Consider the following 16,199-nt stretch of genomic DNA (forward strand, 5'->3'; position numbering starts at 1 on the left):
CCAACAACAAAAATTCCCCAAACACACACCTTGGTCTACCCTCTCATTGCTGCCTTCTCTTCTTCCCTTCTCAGGCGAGCTTCCAGAGACCATGTTATTGCTGCTGTTAGCTGTCGAGTCGATTCCAACTCACAGCAACCCTATATGACAGGGTAGAACTGTCCCACTGGGTTTCCTAGGCTGTAGATCTTTACAGAAGCAGATTGCCAGGTCTTTTCTCCTGGGAGTCTCAGGTGGGTTCGAACTGCTGACCTTTCAGTTAGCAGTCGATCGCTTAACTACTATGTCACCACAGCTCCTTCTAGAGAGCTTAGTCCACGTGCAGTTTCTACTTCCTCGCCTCCCACGCACTCCTCAATCTAAAATAATGTTGCTCTGACCCCAAGCCCACCCTTACCTCTCCACCCAACTCCTGAACAACACTGATATGCGTATCCAAAGATCTCCAAGTTGCCAAATTCAGTGTACACGCCTCAGTCCTCCCATGGGACTTCTCTGCTACACCTGACACTCTTGACCTCTCACTCCTGTTTCCCTGGGCATTTTCCTCCTATTCACCATCTCTGAATGTCCCTTCTCTCACTCCTCTGGGGGTTGCTCCTCCTCTGCATGACCTTTGACATGTTGCTTTTCAATCATTACACACTCTCTTCAGGCAGTCTCATAGACGATAGCGTTTTAACTACCACATGTACACTGACTACCAACAAATCTACGTATTTAACCCTCATCTCTCCCTCGAGTTGCAGACCTGCACACCTAACTACAAGCTGAACATACCCATGTTGTTGTTGTTGTTGTGTGGCATCAAGCCAATTACAACTCATGGTGACTCCACGTGACAGAGTAGAACTGAACATATCCATGTTGTTGTTGTGTGCCATCAAGCCAATTACAACTCATGGTGACTCCACGTGACGGAGCAGAACTGAACATATCCATGCTGTTGTTGTTGTTGTTGTTGTATGGAATCAAGCCAATTACAACTCATGGTGACTCCACATGACAGAGTAGAACTGAATATATCCATGTTGTTGTTGTTGTGTGGCATCAAGCCAATTACAATGCACGGTGACTCCACGTGACGGAGCAGAGCTGCCCCTCAGGGTTCTCTTGGCTGCAGTCTTTACAGAAGCAGAGAGCCAGGTCGTTCGCCCATGGGGCCACTGAGTAGGTTCGAACTGCCAACCTTTTGGCTAGCAGCTGAGCACTGACCCACTGTGCCACCAAGGCTCCTTTGAACATATTCACAGACATCTCAAAATCTACACAGTCAAAGCTAACCTCTTTCTATCCCTGCCATCCCAAATCTACCTAAAAGACACCTGTGTCTGCTCACTCATCCAAGCTAGAAAACTGGAATTAATCTAGACTCCCCTCCCGCCCCACCTCAATATTTATCAGACAAATCTGAAGAGCGTAAAAAGTTGACTAGATCGAATGGCACATGAACTGGAACTTCAGTGACAGGTAGAACTACATGTGTAGAAATGTGGGGAGGGCCTTTTTAGGCACGTGCACACGCACATGTGTAAACACACACAAAGCTAAGTTCACGAACAGCAGATAGCGTAAGAGAACAGTGAGGAAATGGAAATGTGAGAGAGAGACTAAAAAAAGTGTTCACTGTTTTGACTCCACAACCTCCTTCCTCTCTAAACCACTGACCTAGGCCAACAGAACTCCCACTTCCCTTGCCAATGACTCATTAGGAGTGGACAACTGCCAAATTAGCCGATAAGACCTCAGGAGGACACTGCCAGGGCCACTTCAAAGAACAGTCCTTGTTCCTAAAGGGGACTTTCTTCCTCTGGATGTCTTCTTGTGTGGCTATGGTGCCTGAAACTGCAGCAGTCACCTGGCCAATATCCCAAGAGTTAATCCAACTCACAGGAGAAGGCAGGGCTAAGAAAAATCCAGAAAAGTAGTGCTGGAAGCCTATGCTCCCCACAGGGAGCAGATCCTACCCCTGGGCCTATCCTACCACTGGATTTTGTGTTATTTCTGAAGATAATAAACTTCCTTATAGTTTACACCAGTATTAGTTGGGGTTTTAATAGCTGCATCAAAGCAATGGCTGAATAAGGGGATAACAAAGGTCCTGACCTCTGTGATAGTTAATGTTATATGTCAACTTGGCTAGGCTATGATTCTCAGCTGTTTGGCAAAAACTATGTAATCACCTTCCGTTTTGGGATCTGATGTGAAGAGCCAATCAGTTGAAAGGGGAGCTTTCTTGGGGTGTGTGGCCTGTCTCCGGTATATAAAAGGAGGCTCTAGCAAAGCTCACTCTCTTTCTCAACCCTGCACTCTTCTCATCGTCTGACCTCAGCTCTAGGGACATAAACCTGCAGAGGTCTCTGGCCTGCCATCTGACCTACAGATTTTGGATTCGCAGCCCCCACAACTCCGTTAGCCAGTAGAGGCCTCCAGCCAGCCCCCTGACCTACAGATTGTGGGTTTGTCAGCCCCAGAAACCACATGAGCCAGCAGAGGTCAGCCTGTTGCCTGACTCATGGGTTTGAGAACCAGTGAAGTCTATGCAAATAAATAAAAAAAAAAAAACCCGCTGCCATCAAGCCCAGTCCAACCCATACTGACCCTACAGGACACAGTAGAACTGCCCCAAAGGTTTCCAAGGAGCAGCTAGTGGATTCAAACTGCCGACCTTTTGGTTAGCAGCCTGAGCTCTTAACCACTGCGCTATCGGGCTCCATATAAACATATATAGAGAGAAATACACTTCAAGGAAATGGCTCACACAATTGTAGGGGCTGGCAAGTCCCAAATCCATCGATTAGGCAATAGGCTGAAAACCTCTGCCAATCAGTTGAAAGGGGCGTTTCCTTGGGGGTGTGGCCTGTCTCCAGTAGATAAATGGATGTTCTGGCAAGAGACCAAGAAACAATGAAACAACCCACTGCACCATCAGGACTCTAATAGGAGAATTTTAATCAAATATGTTGCTGGGGAGGATGTGATCAGGCTTGCATTTTCAAAAGAATCAGTTTAAGAGGGAGCCAACATGGATGCAGAGAGACCAACTGAGAGGCTGTTGCAGTCATCCAGGTGAGACATGACGGTAGCTGGGACCAAGTGGTGAAAGGAGAGATGGAAGGAAGGGAATGGATGCAAGATCCTCCAAAGATAATAAGACAGGACCTGATGATGGGCTAGATATGGAGAGTGAAGAGGATGAGATGTCAAGAACAACTCCTAGGCTTCATGCTCAAGGGACTGGACTTTATATGGAGCCCTGGCAGTGCAGCAGTTAAGAGCTTGGCTGCTAACCAAAAAGTCAGCAGTTCAAATCCACCAGCTGCTCCTTGGAAACACTACTGGCAGCTCTACTATAAGGTCGCTATGAGTCGCAACTGACTCAATGGCAACAGGTTTGGTTTGGGGGGTTTTTTTAGACACTGATATAAGTCCCTGGCTGGCACAAACGGTTTACGCTCGACTACTATCCTCAAGGTTGGCTATTTGAACCCACACAGCAGCACCATAGAAAAAAGTCCTAGAGATCTATTTCCATGAAGACTACAGCCAAGAAAACACTATGTAGCAGTTCTACTCTGTAACACATAGGGTCGCCATGAGTAGGAATTGATTCAACAGCATTGGGTTTGGTTTTTTTGGGGGGGAGGGAGGGGCTAGTCACTGATAAAGGGAACAATGCAAGACAGGTAGGAACAGAGATCCTAAGATGTTTTGGACTCATTGAGTTTGAGGCACCACTGGGACTGTCAAGTGGAAATGTCAAGTAAGCAGGTGAGTAAACGAGACCAAAGACGAAATCTGAGCCAGTCCCCAGTATAGAGATGGTTACCATGGGGGACTCAAGGATGAAATTCTCTAAGAGGGAGAGAATGAAAAATGAGACCTCGAGAAGGACCAAAAGGCAAATCTGGTAAACGTACCAAGTTCCTGAATTAATCTAGGGGTTAAAATATCACTAAGAGAAAGGTTTAGTGAAACAAACAAAACAATCAGAAGGAAAAATATGATGAGATTAACAACTCTGCCTCAGGATAGATGCATTGAAATTTCTGTAATATTTAAGATGTTATTTATGTCTAGCAAGTTGGCAAAGCCAGCACGCAGCCCTCACGTACCTATTTGTATGCACTGATTTGCATAGGAGGAAGGAGCCTTCTGGAAGGTGGCTCGTTTGCAGGTGCTCAAGCATGGAGCCTAGGGAGAGCTTTGGCCTTGAGAAAGAAAGTGTTGGTTTGGCCCAGGACTGAGCCAGGTAGAGGGACAAAAAAACAGGGCTGTCTTCACAAGAGTTATAAACAGGGACATAATGTCTTCAGCTTCTATTAAATACCATTTTCTGTCAAGGTGATTCAGACTCAGGGTGACCCCACGTGTGTCAGAGTAGAACTGTGCTCCACAGGGTTTTCAACGGTTGATTTTTCAGAAGTAGGTTCCCAGACTTTTCTCTTGAGGTGCCTCTGGGTAAATTCGAACCACCAACCTTTCAGTTAGTGGCCAGGAGTGTTAACCATTTGGTACCATCCAGGGATTCCTCAGCTTCTATAATTTTGTTATTGTTGTGTGCCATCAATTCCAAACCATCATAGCAATCCTAATCTTTATAGGAGCAGATCACCAGGTCTTTTGTCCCACCGAGCAGCTGGTGGGTTCAAACTGCCAATCTTTCAGTTAGCCGCCAAGCGCTTAACCACTGCGTCACCAGAGCTGATTACAACTTCTATAGCAAGACAGGAAAAAAAAGCATGCCTGACTGAAAGAGACAGGACTACACTTCCAGCTTCCATAAAGGATATAATGTGGCTCTGCCTCAGAAAAAAACTAAATGACCTCAGTATGCCTGTGTATCCAGCTTTCAGGGACTGAGACAGTAGGACCACAACAAGAAATGCGCCTCTGCACAGACCGGAAGTGGTGGCACAACAAAATGGAAGTGCTCTGCAAGCACCAGGAATGGAAGAATGCAAGTGAGCTTGTTCACAAATACAAGACACACTGCCTGTGGACTCCCAAAAATGTTGGGGGAGGGGAACACAGCAAGGGGATGAGGTCATGCAAGAGCAGATAAGAACAAATGCCTATAAAATTTAAATTATTACTAGTAATGTAAACTAATACATATCAGTAGATGAGAACTACAGAAACTGATTACTTTAGAAAGTAATTTTATCTATGTTTCTAAGAGCTGTGTTTAATAAGAAAGCTTATTAAATAGAGCCTAGCAGCCTTAACAGGCAAATCTGCTGCAAAAGGCCTCTTTAAGTGTTGAAAACCAAAGATGTCACTTTGAGGACTAAGACGTGCCTGACCCAAGTCATGGTATTTTCAATCACATCCTATGCATGTGAAAATTGGAAAATGAGAATGAAGACCGAAGAAGAATTTATGCCTTTGAATTATGACCTTGGCAAAGAATATTAAATATACCATGTACTGTCAGAAGAATGAACAAATCTGTCTTGGAAAAACTACAGCCAGAATGCTCCTTAGAAGGAAGGATGGCTAGATTCGGTCTCACATAGTTTAGACATGTTATCAGGAGGGACCAGTCCCTGGAGAAGGACATCATGCTTCGTAACAAGTGCAGAAGGTCAACGAGATGGATTTACCCAGTCGCTGAGACAATGGGCTCAAGCACAGCAACAATTGTGAGGATGGCACAGGATCAGGCAGTGTTTCATTTTGTTGTACACAGGGTCACCATGAGTCAGAAATGACTTGATGCCACCTATAACACAGCAACAGCGTAAACGAGGAGACCTGGTGGCGCAGTGGTTAAAACACTTGGCTGCTTACTGAAGGGATGACAGTTTGAACCCACCAGCCACTCCTCGGAAGAAAGATGTGGCAGTCTGCTTCCATAAAGATTACAGCCTTGGAAACCCTATGGGGCAGTTCTACTCTGTCCTATAGGGTCGCTATGAGTTCGAATCTACTTGACGGCAATGGGTTTTAGTAGCCTAAACAAGTTAACGTGTCTTATTCAAAAAATGTTCACTCCTTTTTACCCCTTGGCCTCAGAGGCATTTTACTGATTTTTCTTTATATCCAGCTCTGGGGCTATTCATATCTGGAACCCCAGGATGACTAATGTACCAGGACTGGCCAGTCCCTAGAGTAGCTGATAAGCGCGAGGACATGCCTCACACTCCTCACTGCATTCTCCCAAAGCAGCACCTAAGCTGTAAAGCCCACCAAAATACACAGAACAGAAACCCACTGGGCTTACTGGAAAGCTCCACGGGGCTTGGAGAAACTACAGAGGCACACACCCCAGGACTAAAGCAGGATGTGAAAATGAGTGACATGGACGCAAGTCCTGGCCATCAGGGCTTCCTGGAGAGCCCCTGCCATCCCCACCCAAACAACCAACCCTAGCTCAGAAGGTGACCTAATGGCGAGGGAGGAAAATACAAGTTCCAAGTTTCCAATTCCTTTTTTCTTTCAAAAGTAAGGCTCCCACAGCAAGTTCGCATGGGATCTTTTAATGCTAACAGCATTGGACAGAAAATATTCATTTTCTGCAGCCTGAGCCCTCAGCTCCAAACTTGCTGGGTCACCTTTTTAGTATGGCTACATGCACTATTCTGACCCAGGGAATCATACATTTTAAGGAATCTAGGGCACTTTCGACCTCCACATTTACATGGGAAATGAAACCTAAGATATTTTTAAGAAAGCAATATTCAATTACCAAGGTGACATCACAGAATGCTCCAAAAACAAAAGCAGCTCCCAATTCAAGAGTTAGAAATACAACATCCGAGGAATGACCAGGAAAACTCTGGTGGTATAGTGGTTAGTGCTACAGCTGCTAATCAAGAGGTCGGCAGTTCAAATCCACCAGGCGCTCCTTGGAAACTCTATGGGGCAGTTCTACTCTGTCCTATAAGGTCGCTGTGAGTCGGAATCGACTTGACTGCCATGGGTTTGGTTTTTTGGGTTTGGGAATGACGAGAACTAAGAAGGCTCCCACTGAAACATTCAAGTTTGGAGACTTTGATGTTTGTATTTGTGTATAAACAGTGGGTCCCTTTTGGTTTGAGGCTGAATTTACAGTTCAAAGAGAAAGTTAGAACACTCTTGAGAATACCCCTGAACAGATCTGTAATAGCTAATAATAGTACCAGAGAAAAAGCTCTCTCACTCTTAAGCCCATTCCCTCTCCTCTCCATCTGCGGGGTCTCCTTAGCTCTCACTTTGTGCCACAGCAATGGCATAGAACTGCTCCTCTGAAGAACTTCCCACTCATATTTCCATCTAATATTTTTAAAGCCTAGCTCTGATGCTATCACTCTAGTGCTCAGTTAACAGCTGCCCACGCCCACAGAGTAAAGTCCAGTTCTATTCTTTCATCCGAGGACTTCCACAGCAGGGTTCAAAGTACCTTCCTACTTCCCGTGACTCCTCTCATGTGCTACTCGCTAACAACTCAGATCTCAAACCGAACAAGTACTCTGACTCTAAAACCGTTCTGGTTTGGGGTTTCTGTTTTTTGTTTTTTCTGTTTATTTGTTTCTGGTTTTTTACAAAACATGAAAATATGTATTCCTTCCTTTAGACAGTTTTGCCAAATTCAAATTCACATTTTCCTCATTTCTTAGGCTATTTTTTGCTCTTTTTGCTTAGGTTTTTGTTTGTTTTTTAATGTTTTAGGTTTAATCATGTACTATATCTTTCTACATTCAAGTTATTTTCACTATATGTACATAATATGTTTACCAAGTTTAAGGAAAAGTTTATTCATAATAGAAGGTACAGAAAATATATAATTTTCCTTTAGATATATATACTATTCATATATCAAGAGACTATCAAGAATTTCGCTTTTAGAATACATATTTGTATTTGTTTGTATATGTATAAAATACATTTGGAGGAATAAATAGCTATTAATAGTTGCTGCCTAAAGGGAAAGGAGTTTTTGTCACTGTATTTCCTTTCATATTTTTTAACTTTTTTAACCACGTAATTATATAACTCATGTAAAAATTAAATTAAAAAAAATTAAGAATGCTAGCAACATTTAAAGTAAAACAACCCTTACACTTAGGCAGGATCTTATGGTTTATTTTCCACTAATTACCATGACTTAAAGCCCATTGTTAAAATGCAAACAAATAATCTGAAGACAGTGAGTGTATTATGCCATTACCCACTGCCAAGTTATTGAGGATTAGTTTATCACATTAGCATAAAAAGAGAAAGCCACAAAGAGGCTGTGAATAATCTCCTTATTCCTGTTTCTTTACCCTCTCTCCTCAAATAACTTTTGTATTAGAAAAAGAACTCATTTAGGAATCCTAGAGCTCCAACGCAAGCCAACTGGAGCAGCAGGTCACTGTGTGAATGTCTGCGCTGTCTCTACAAACATCTGCCTTCCCATCTCATCATCTCTGTTAGTCAAATCTACTCAGCTGAGAGGCAGGGACAAGGAGCATCTGGTTCATCTCTGACTCTTTCCCAAAATCAAAAGCAGGGCCATACACTTAGAGAATTAACCGAGCACGTAATGCCACATATTGCAGCCTCTGTTTGACCCTTCTCTAGGAAACTGGCTGAAATTTCAAATCTAAAAATGTCAGCTGTTCTCATCTCAAATAATAACTCATTCATGCAGGCAAAATCCACCTATCAAGAGCCTACTGTGTGCCTGGCATGGCACTCTGCAACTAACTACGCAAAAAACTCTAACGAGATCAGAATAAGAAATATGCAGTACTTATTCAAGAAATGTTTGTTTATTAATTACATTTGATTAGCTTCTTGAACTTTACTATCTGCCTAAACTTTGGAAAGTCTTTTACTATGTTTCCTTCACATGGCAGTGAACTTTAGTTGCCCATATGCTACCAAGCACCCAATTTTGTGAACTTTTTTGTATCAGCTCCTCAATCCTCATTAATTAATGGCTTATTTATCTTCTAACTCACAGGACATAAATATAGAAGAATCTAATAAACTACAATGTAAAAGAAAAGAGAAAAAGCCACAGACTATGTGACAGAAAAACTGACAGTTAAGGAAGTCATTCTCTCTATTGTCAAGATCTAAAAAAATATTCCTTTTTTCTATTATTAGATGCACTTTGAATTCCTGGTAAAGTAGTGATAAGTTTTTCTAAACTACTGATTCCACTTGCCCTATTTCTCTTGCTGTTGCCTTGATTAGATGCTGCGTGAGGGTCAAGTAACTGTGGCTGGTATCTGAGGCTCCAGCTCCAGGCGAGTTAAATGGCCCAACAGAAGACCATGCTACAACCTCAGACGAGGAGCAGCATACGATGACAGCCCACTCAGCAAAGGCAGACTAGTAACTGTTATGTCAGGAACAGGCTGGCCCCAGAGCATCACAGCTCCAGTCTGGCCTGGGACAAAATCTGTTTTTCATCAACCTACCTGACCTTACACAAAAGCTTCCCTAATACTTGAAAATACCACTGGATGTTATTTCTACCTGGAACTTTAATCAAGTGTGACTACCATCTAAGTAAAATCAAAATTCTTCAACACAGGAGATGGCCAACAGATAACCAACTAATTGCAGAGGAAAAGCACTAAGTTATTGACCACAAATGAACGTCATTTTCTTCATTATCACTGGCAAACATTTCCTGAGCTCTTACAAGGTCCAAGGGATAAGTAAAGGTATCAATCATAGGCCAACCCAACGGCAACAAACAACAACAGCTACATGGAGTTCCCATCTGATAACTACATTGAGATGCACGCAGAAGGACTGGACCATTTCTAGACATGAAAGCACCTCATGTGCCTTGCCACCCATCCATCAGTGGTGGCTCGTGTGTTGCTATGACAGTGAACAGGTTTCAGCAGAGCATCCAGGCTAAAGAGGTGAGGAACAAAGGCCTGGTTATCCACTTCCACAAATCAGACAATGAAAACTCCATAGATCATAACAGTTTGATTGATCTGCAACAGGTCAAAGGTACTGTACAGGACCTAGCAGCGTTCAGCCACGAGTCGGTGGCTGACCTGACCGCAGCTAACAACAACAGGCATGAAAACACCTTTGCCTTTTGGTTCAGGCTTCTCTAGCTGCCTATTTTGACAGTATATGCATTTTTTTTTTTCTCTCTCCCTCTGAAAACGGAAACCAAGATGGAAAAAAAGGGAAGGATGGGTGAATAGAAGGATGGATCTTGGTGTCTGACGTGTCTGGCTGACACTGAAAGAATTCAAAACGTATAGGAGTTGGAATGTGTGAAGATTCTTTTCTTCTTGTTGAATCAAAATTTCTGTGGTAGTCAGTTATCTTAAGAGGCTCCATTTGATTCACTGCTAAAGAGCCTCCCCCTCCACATATGTTAGATGACCTGTGTGGTCCAGCTCCTACCCCACAAAAGCCACAGATACCTTGTACTACACCACATGCTCATGCTTCCCCACTGTTCCGTTCATAAAGAAGAGAAAAACAACAACAACAAAAGACTTAAACACAAATTATTGTAAATACAGCACAATCAGAGGCTTGAGTAAATAGCCCCAAACCAAAAAAAAAAAACCAAACCTGTCCCCATCGAGTCGATTCCGACTCATAGCGACCCTACAGGACAGAGCAGAACTGCCCCATAGGGTTTCCAAGGAGCAGCTGGTAGATTCAAACTGTTCATCTTTGGGTCTGCAGCCATAACACGCCTATCTCTTAACCACTGCGCCACCAGGGCTCCAATTAAAAAAAAAAAAACAGAATTTTAAGAGAAGAACACGCTTTTCAATTTTAACATATAAACTAAAAATTTCCTAATGTACTTTTTTTTAAAAGCTATTTTAAGAATCCTAGTTCAAAAAGAATGACCAATAATTTTATTTTTTTTAGATCGTACTTCACTGCTTCTGTTACCTGAAATCTTTTGGTAGTATACGTGAGAGATTAAACACGTTGCTTCATTTTCTTTGCTTTTCCCCTTCAAAGTGCTATTTTCTCTAATTCCTCTACCAAATCATCTTTGTGGATGATAATCCAAGTTTCATCTACCCAGAGGTGCATGTGAGCTGGGACTTTGCAAGAACATATCTTCCAGGAAACAGAGGTAGTTTACCGAGGCTTCTGGGCCCCACAGTGGGGGCTCTGACCAGATCTAACTCAACGACCTTCCCTCACATATGACCAGTTGCTACTGTGTCCATCCCGACTCGTGGCACCCCTGTGTGTCAGTAGAATTGTGCTCTGTAGGGTTTTCAGCGGCTGATTTTTTGGGGGAATAGATCGCCAGACCAGGCTGTTCTTACCTTTCAGTTAGCGCCTGGCACTCAACTGTTGGCCCCACACAGGGGTTCCCTTCCTCTCCCCCCTACACTTACTGTTACTGTTGTTAGCTGCTGTCCAGCTAGGGGGCCTAATTTATAAAGAATGAAACATTGTCCGGCCTGTGCCATCTTCATGATCCATTGTTGGTATGTCTGAGTCTACCTACTAGCCACTCTTGGAGCCCTGGTGGCACTGTGGTTAAGCAGTGGTTGAGAGCTCGGCTGCTTAACCAAAAGGTCAGCAGTTCGAATCCACCAGCCACTCCCTGGAAACGCTATGGGGCAGTTCTACTCTGTCCTATGGGGTCGCTGTGAGTCGGAATTCACTCCAAAGCAATGGATGCTAGTCCCTCTTAATCACTTAACCCTGCTTTTGGTGTTCATAAGCGTTTATCGCTAACCAAAAGTATCTCACTTATTTATGTATTGTCTGGTCCCCCACAAGAATGTAATCTCCAGAGAACAGGGCTATATGTGTCTTCTTCATTCAACCACAGCTTCCAGAACAGTACATGGTATAGGCAAATTGTTCAGTAAATAGGTACTGAATGAATTACAACTTCTCACAATGCTCTAAAGAATGGGAGCTTCTTCTAGGATCAATAAATCAACTGGTAAAATCTTGGGGTCCTTATTTCTTATCGCTGCAGAAAAAAACTAGAAGAAAAACACACCTGCTCACTAACTTTTGCTAAATTGATATGAAAAGTTTCCTTCCATTAATATACTGATTTCCTTATCAATTTGCTGAATGAAGAAGCCTCACCTTCAGCCATTATCTCAGAGCACTTGTCTCAACTGACAGATTCAGGAAAGGATAATTCTGGAAGAGAGTGTGACACTTTTTATAAAGGAGTAAGCACGTTGTTCTTAGGTGTCATGGAGCTGCTTCCAACTCATAGCAACCCTATGTACAACAGAACAAAACACTGCTTGGTCCTGCATCATCCTCAGGATCTTTGCTACGCTTAAGCCCACTGTCGCAGCCACTGTACCAATCCATCTCGTAAGCAAGTTCTATCATAAGCAAATACAAAAACCCAGGGGACTATGGTCACTCTAACAAATATTCTTATGAAGTTTAGGCACTGTTATTTTTCTCACCCCACACTGCTTCAGCAATTTCAGCTTAATGATAGTATCGTTCAGTCAAGCGGTGAGTGTCAACTTTTATAGGGTTTAAGAAGGAAGCTGAGAGGTAAGAAAACGTAGCTGATTTGGTAGAGGAAAACAGCGCATTTAAAATATTGTTCTTCCCTAACCACAGCCCTCCTGTTCCAGACCTCACTGAAGGTAGCCTTCCTTTTGTTGCAAACTACTGTGATTTCTGGCATTCTCTTTCTAAGCCACAGAAACCAGTTGGGACTATGGTGGAAAAAAGGAAAATGTGGTAAAAAGTGGGTGCACTGTAGAAAGACCAGACTTAATGGTCTGACTGAGACTAAAAGGAGCCTGGTGGTCACGGCCCCCAGACCTTCTGTTGGCCCAAGACAGGAACCGTTCCCAAAGCCAACTCTCCAGACAGGGATTGGACTGGACATTGTGATGGAAGATGACACTGATGAAGAGGGAGCTTCTTGGATGAAGTAGATGCATGAGATTATGTTGGCATCTCCCATCTGGAGGGGAGATGGGAGGGTAGAGGGGATCAGAAGCTGGCTGAACAAACACAAAAATAGAGAATGGAGAGAAGGAGTGTGCTCTCATCAGGCGGAAAGCAATCAGGAGTGCACGGCAAGGTATATGTAAATTTTTATATGAGAGACTGACTCGGTTTATGAACTTTCACTTAAAGCACAATTAAAAAAAAAAAAGTGCGTGCAGGCTTGGATGCGAGGTTCTGGGTGTGTGACCTTTGTCAGGTTAACCTGAGTCCAAGTTTCCTACTTGTAAATAGCTGCAGAGTTTCCTCCCATGGAGAAGCAGGGATAGCCGGAGCCCTAGGGTGGCCGGCGCCCAGGGTAGCGGGTCCCCAGGGTAGCGGGCACTCATGGTGGCTGGTGCCCAGGGTAGCGGGTCCCCAGAATAGCCGGCGCCCAGGGTGGCCGGCGTCCAGGGCCTGCATGCAGTGAAGGCTCACTTCCACTCACCAAGGCAGAGCAGCCTCGAGGATTCGGCACGACTACTTGGCTCCCACGGCTCTAAGCAGGGATGGCCGTCGAGCAAGAGCACACCCCAAAAGCCAGCCTCTCGGCAAACCCCACGAAGCCCGAGGACACCCCGGCGCAGGCGAGGCAACGCTCATGTCACCTCCGGGGCCGCAGACCCAGCCGGCATCCTTGGGCTGCCAGCCTCGAAGAGGACCGGGGGCGGGGGGGCTAGGCAGGACCGGGGGCCCAGGCAGGACCGGGGGACCAGGCAGGGACGGGGGTCCGGGAGGGCCGGGGGGGTCAGGCGGGTCGGGGGGTCAGGCAGGCCGGGAGTCATACAGGACAGGGGTTCAGGCAGTACCGGGGGCTAGGCAGGACGGGGTTCAGGCAGGACCGGGGTAAGGCAGGCCGGGTGGCCGGGCAGGCCGGGCAGGACCGGGGGGCCGGGCAGGACCGGGGGTCAGGCAGGACCGGGGGCCAGGCAGGGACGGGGGGCAGGCAGGACCAGGGGACCAGGCAGGACCGGGGGGCCAGGCAGGACCGGGGGCCAGGCAGGACCGGGAGGCCAGGCAGGGACGGGGGGCCAGGCAGGACCGGGGGGCCAGGCAGGACCGGGGGGCCAGGGAGGACCGGGGGGTCTGGCAGGCCGGGTGGCCAGGCAGGACCGGGGGCCAGGCAGGACCGGGGGGTCAGGCAGGACCGGGGGGCCAGGGAGGACCGGGGGGTCTGGCAGGCCGGGTGGCCAGGCAGGACCGGGGGTCAGGCAGGACCGGGGGTCCAGGCAGGACCGGGGGGTCAGGCAGGCCAGGGAGCCAGGCAGAACCGGGGGACCAGGCAGAGACGGGGGGCCAGGCAGGGACAGGGGCCAGGCAGGACCGGGGGTCAGGCCGGACCGGGGGGCCAGGCAGAACCGGGGGTCAGGCAGGACCAGGGGGCCAGGCAGGGACGGGAGGTCAGGCAGGACCGGGGGCCAGGCAGGACCGGGGGGTCAGGCAGAACCGGGGGGCCAGACAGGGACGGGGGGCCAGGCAGGGACGGGGGCCAGGCAGGACCGGGGGCCAGGCAGGGATGGGGGCCAGGCAGGACCGGGGGACCAGGCAGGACCAGGGGTCAGGCAGGACCGGGGGGTCAGGCAGGACCGGGGGGCCAGGCAGGACCGGGGGGTCAGGCAGGGACGGGGGCCAGGCAGGACCGGGGGCCAGGCAGGGACGGGGGTCAGGCAGGGACGGGGGGCCAGACAGGGACCGGGGGTCAGGCAGGACCGGGGGCCAGGCAGGGACGGGGGGCCAGGCAGGACCGGGGGCCAGGCAGGGACGGGGGGCCAGGCAAGACCGGGGGGCCAGGCAGGGACGGGGGGCCAGGCAGGACCGAGGGGCCAGGCAGGACCGAGGGGCCAGGCAGGACCGGGGGGCCAGGCAGGGACGGGGGGCCAGGCAGGACCGGGGGGTCAGGCAGGGACGGGGGGCCAGGCAGGACCGGGGATCAGGCAGGACCAGGGGTCAGGCAGGACCGGGGGCCAGGCAGGGACGGGGGGGCAGGCAGGACCGGGGGACCAGACAGGGACGGGGGCCAGGCAGGACCAGGGGGTCAGGCAGGACCGGGGGGCCAGGCAGGACCGGGGGGTCAGGCAGGGACGGGGGCCAGGCAGGACCGGGAGTCAGGCAGGACCGGGGGCCAGGCAGGGACGGGGGTCAGGCAGGACCGGGGGGCCAGACAGGGACCGGGGGTCAGGCAGGCCGGGGTCCAGGCAGGCCGGGGTCAGGCAGGACCGGCCCCGCACCTCTCGGGGCTCAGAGCCGGGAGCGCGGAGGGCCGGCCGCGAGGCGCCGGGAAGACCGGTACTCACCTCCGGGGGGCGACGGCCGAGCGCCGCCAGCCGGCTCCAGGCGGCGGGGAAGGCGGGCGGCGGCGCCGGGCGGCTCCGGCAGAGCAGGGCCAGCGCGGCTCCCAGGACCACGGCGGCCGCGGCGCAGCCCAGGCAGAGGGCGAGCCGGAGCAGGGCCGCGCACGGCGCCCCTCCGCCCGCCGCCGGCCACCAGCCGGGCCCCAGGCTGCAGAAGGACACGGCGGCCAGAGCCGCCGCGGCCGCCGGCACCAGGCAGCTCCAGCCGCCCCGGCGCCCCGGCGCCGCCGCGTCCCCCCGGGGCCCCGGCCGCTCGCCCGGGACGCCTGCGGCCGACGCGGAGCTGAGGCCGGCGCCGCGGCTGTCGGTGGCATCGGGGTGCATGCTGCTTCCTGGGCCGCTAAGGACAGGCACATCTCCCGCCGCGCGGCGCCCCGGGGCTGCCCTGGACCGTGGCCTCTGCGCCGCGCCTCCTCCCCTCGCGGCTCCCGCCGCCGCCGCGCCGGAGGCCCCGGGAGTCGGCGCTCATGCCTCACGGCGGCCCACGGACCGAACGGCTCCGAGACGCCGCCGACCCCCTCAGCGACCCCTCAGCGCCGCCAGCCGGCGCCTGGCTCGCAGCTGCCGGGCGACGCTCCCGGGAGCCGGACCGCGCTGTGACTGAAGCCGGAGAAGCCTACGCGGGAGCGGGGGCGGGGCGTCTCCGGCTGGCGGAGGGCGGGGCAGCCCGCGTGAGTGACGGCTGGGAGCCCCGCCCCGCCTGACCGCGCTGTGGCTGAAGCCGGCGAAACCTGAGGGGGAGCGGGGGCGGGGCGGCCCAGAGAGCGTCTACGGCGGACGGGGGGCGGGGCGGCCCGCGTGAGTGACAGCTGGGAGCCCCGCCCCGCCTGACCTCGCTGTGGCTGAAGCGGGAGAAGCCTGAGGGAGAGCGGGGGCGGGGCGGCCCGCGTGAGTGACGGCTGGGAGCCCCGCCACGCCTGACCGCGCTGTGACTGAAGC

At 49.8% G+C, this 16,199-nt stretch overlaps 1 protein-coding gene across 1 annotated transcript in view; it reads right to left on the reverse strand.

Moving 5' to 3' along the window:
* SNX25 (sorting nexin 25) overlaps positions 1-15,267 on the reverse strand; it is a 164,137-nt gene extending 148,870 nt beyond the window's left edge. The window contains exon 1 of the mRNA XM_064272930.1: positions 15,204-15,267. The gene's annotated coding sequence lies outside the window, so the exon portion shown is untranslated. The remainder of the gene's footprint in view (positions 1-15,203) is intronic.
* Positions 15,268-16,199: the final 932 nt, after the last annotated feature.

The sequence above is a fragment of the Loxodonta africana genome, chromosome 19 (genome assembly GCF_030014295.1).
Source record: "Loxodonta africana isolate mLoxAfr1 chromosome 19, mLoxAfr1.hap2, whole genome shotgun sequence".
Classification (NCBI taxonomy): Eukaryota; Metazoa; Chordata; class Mammalia; order Proboscidea; family Elephantidae; genus Loxodonta; species Loxodonta africana.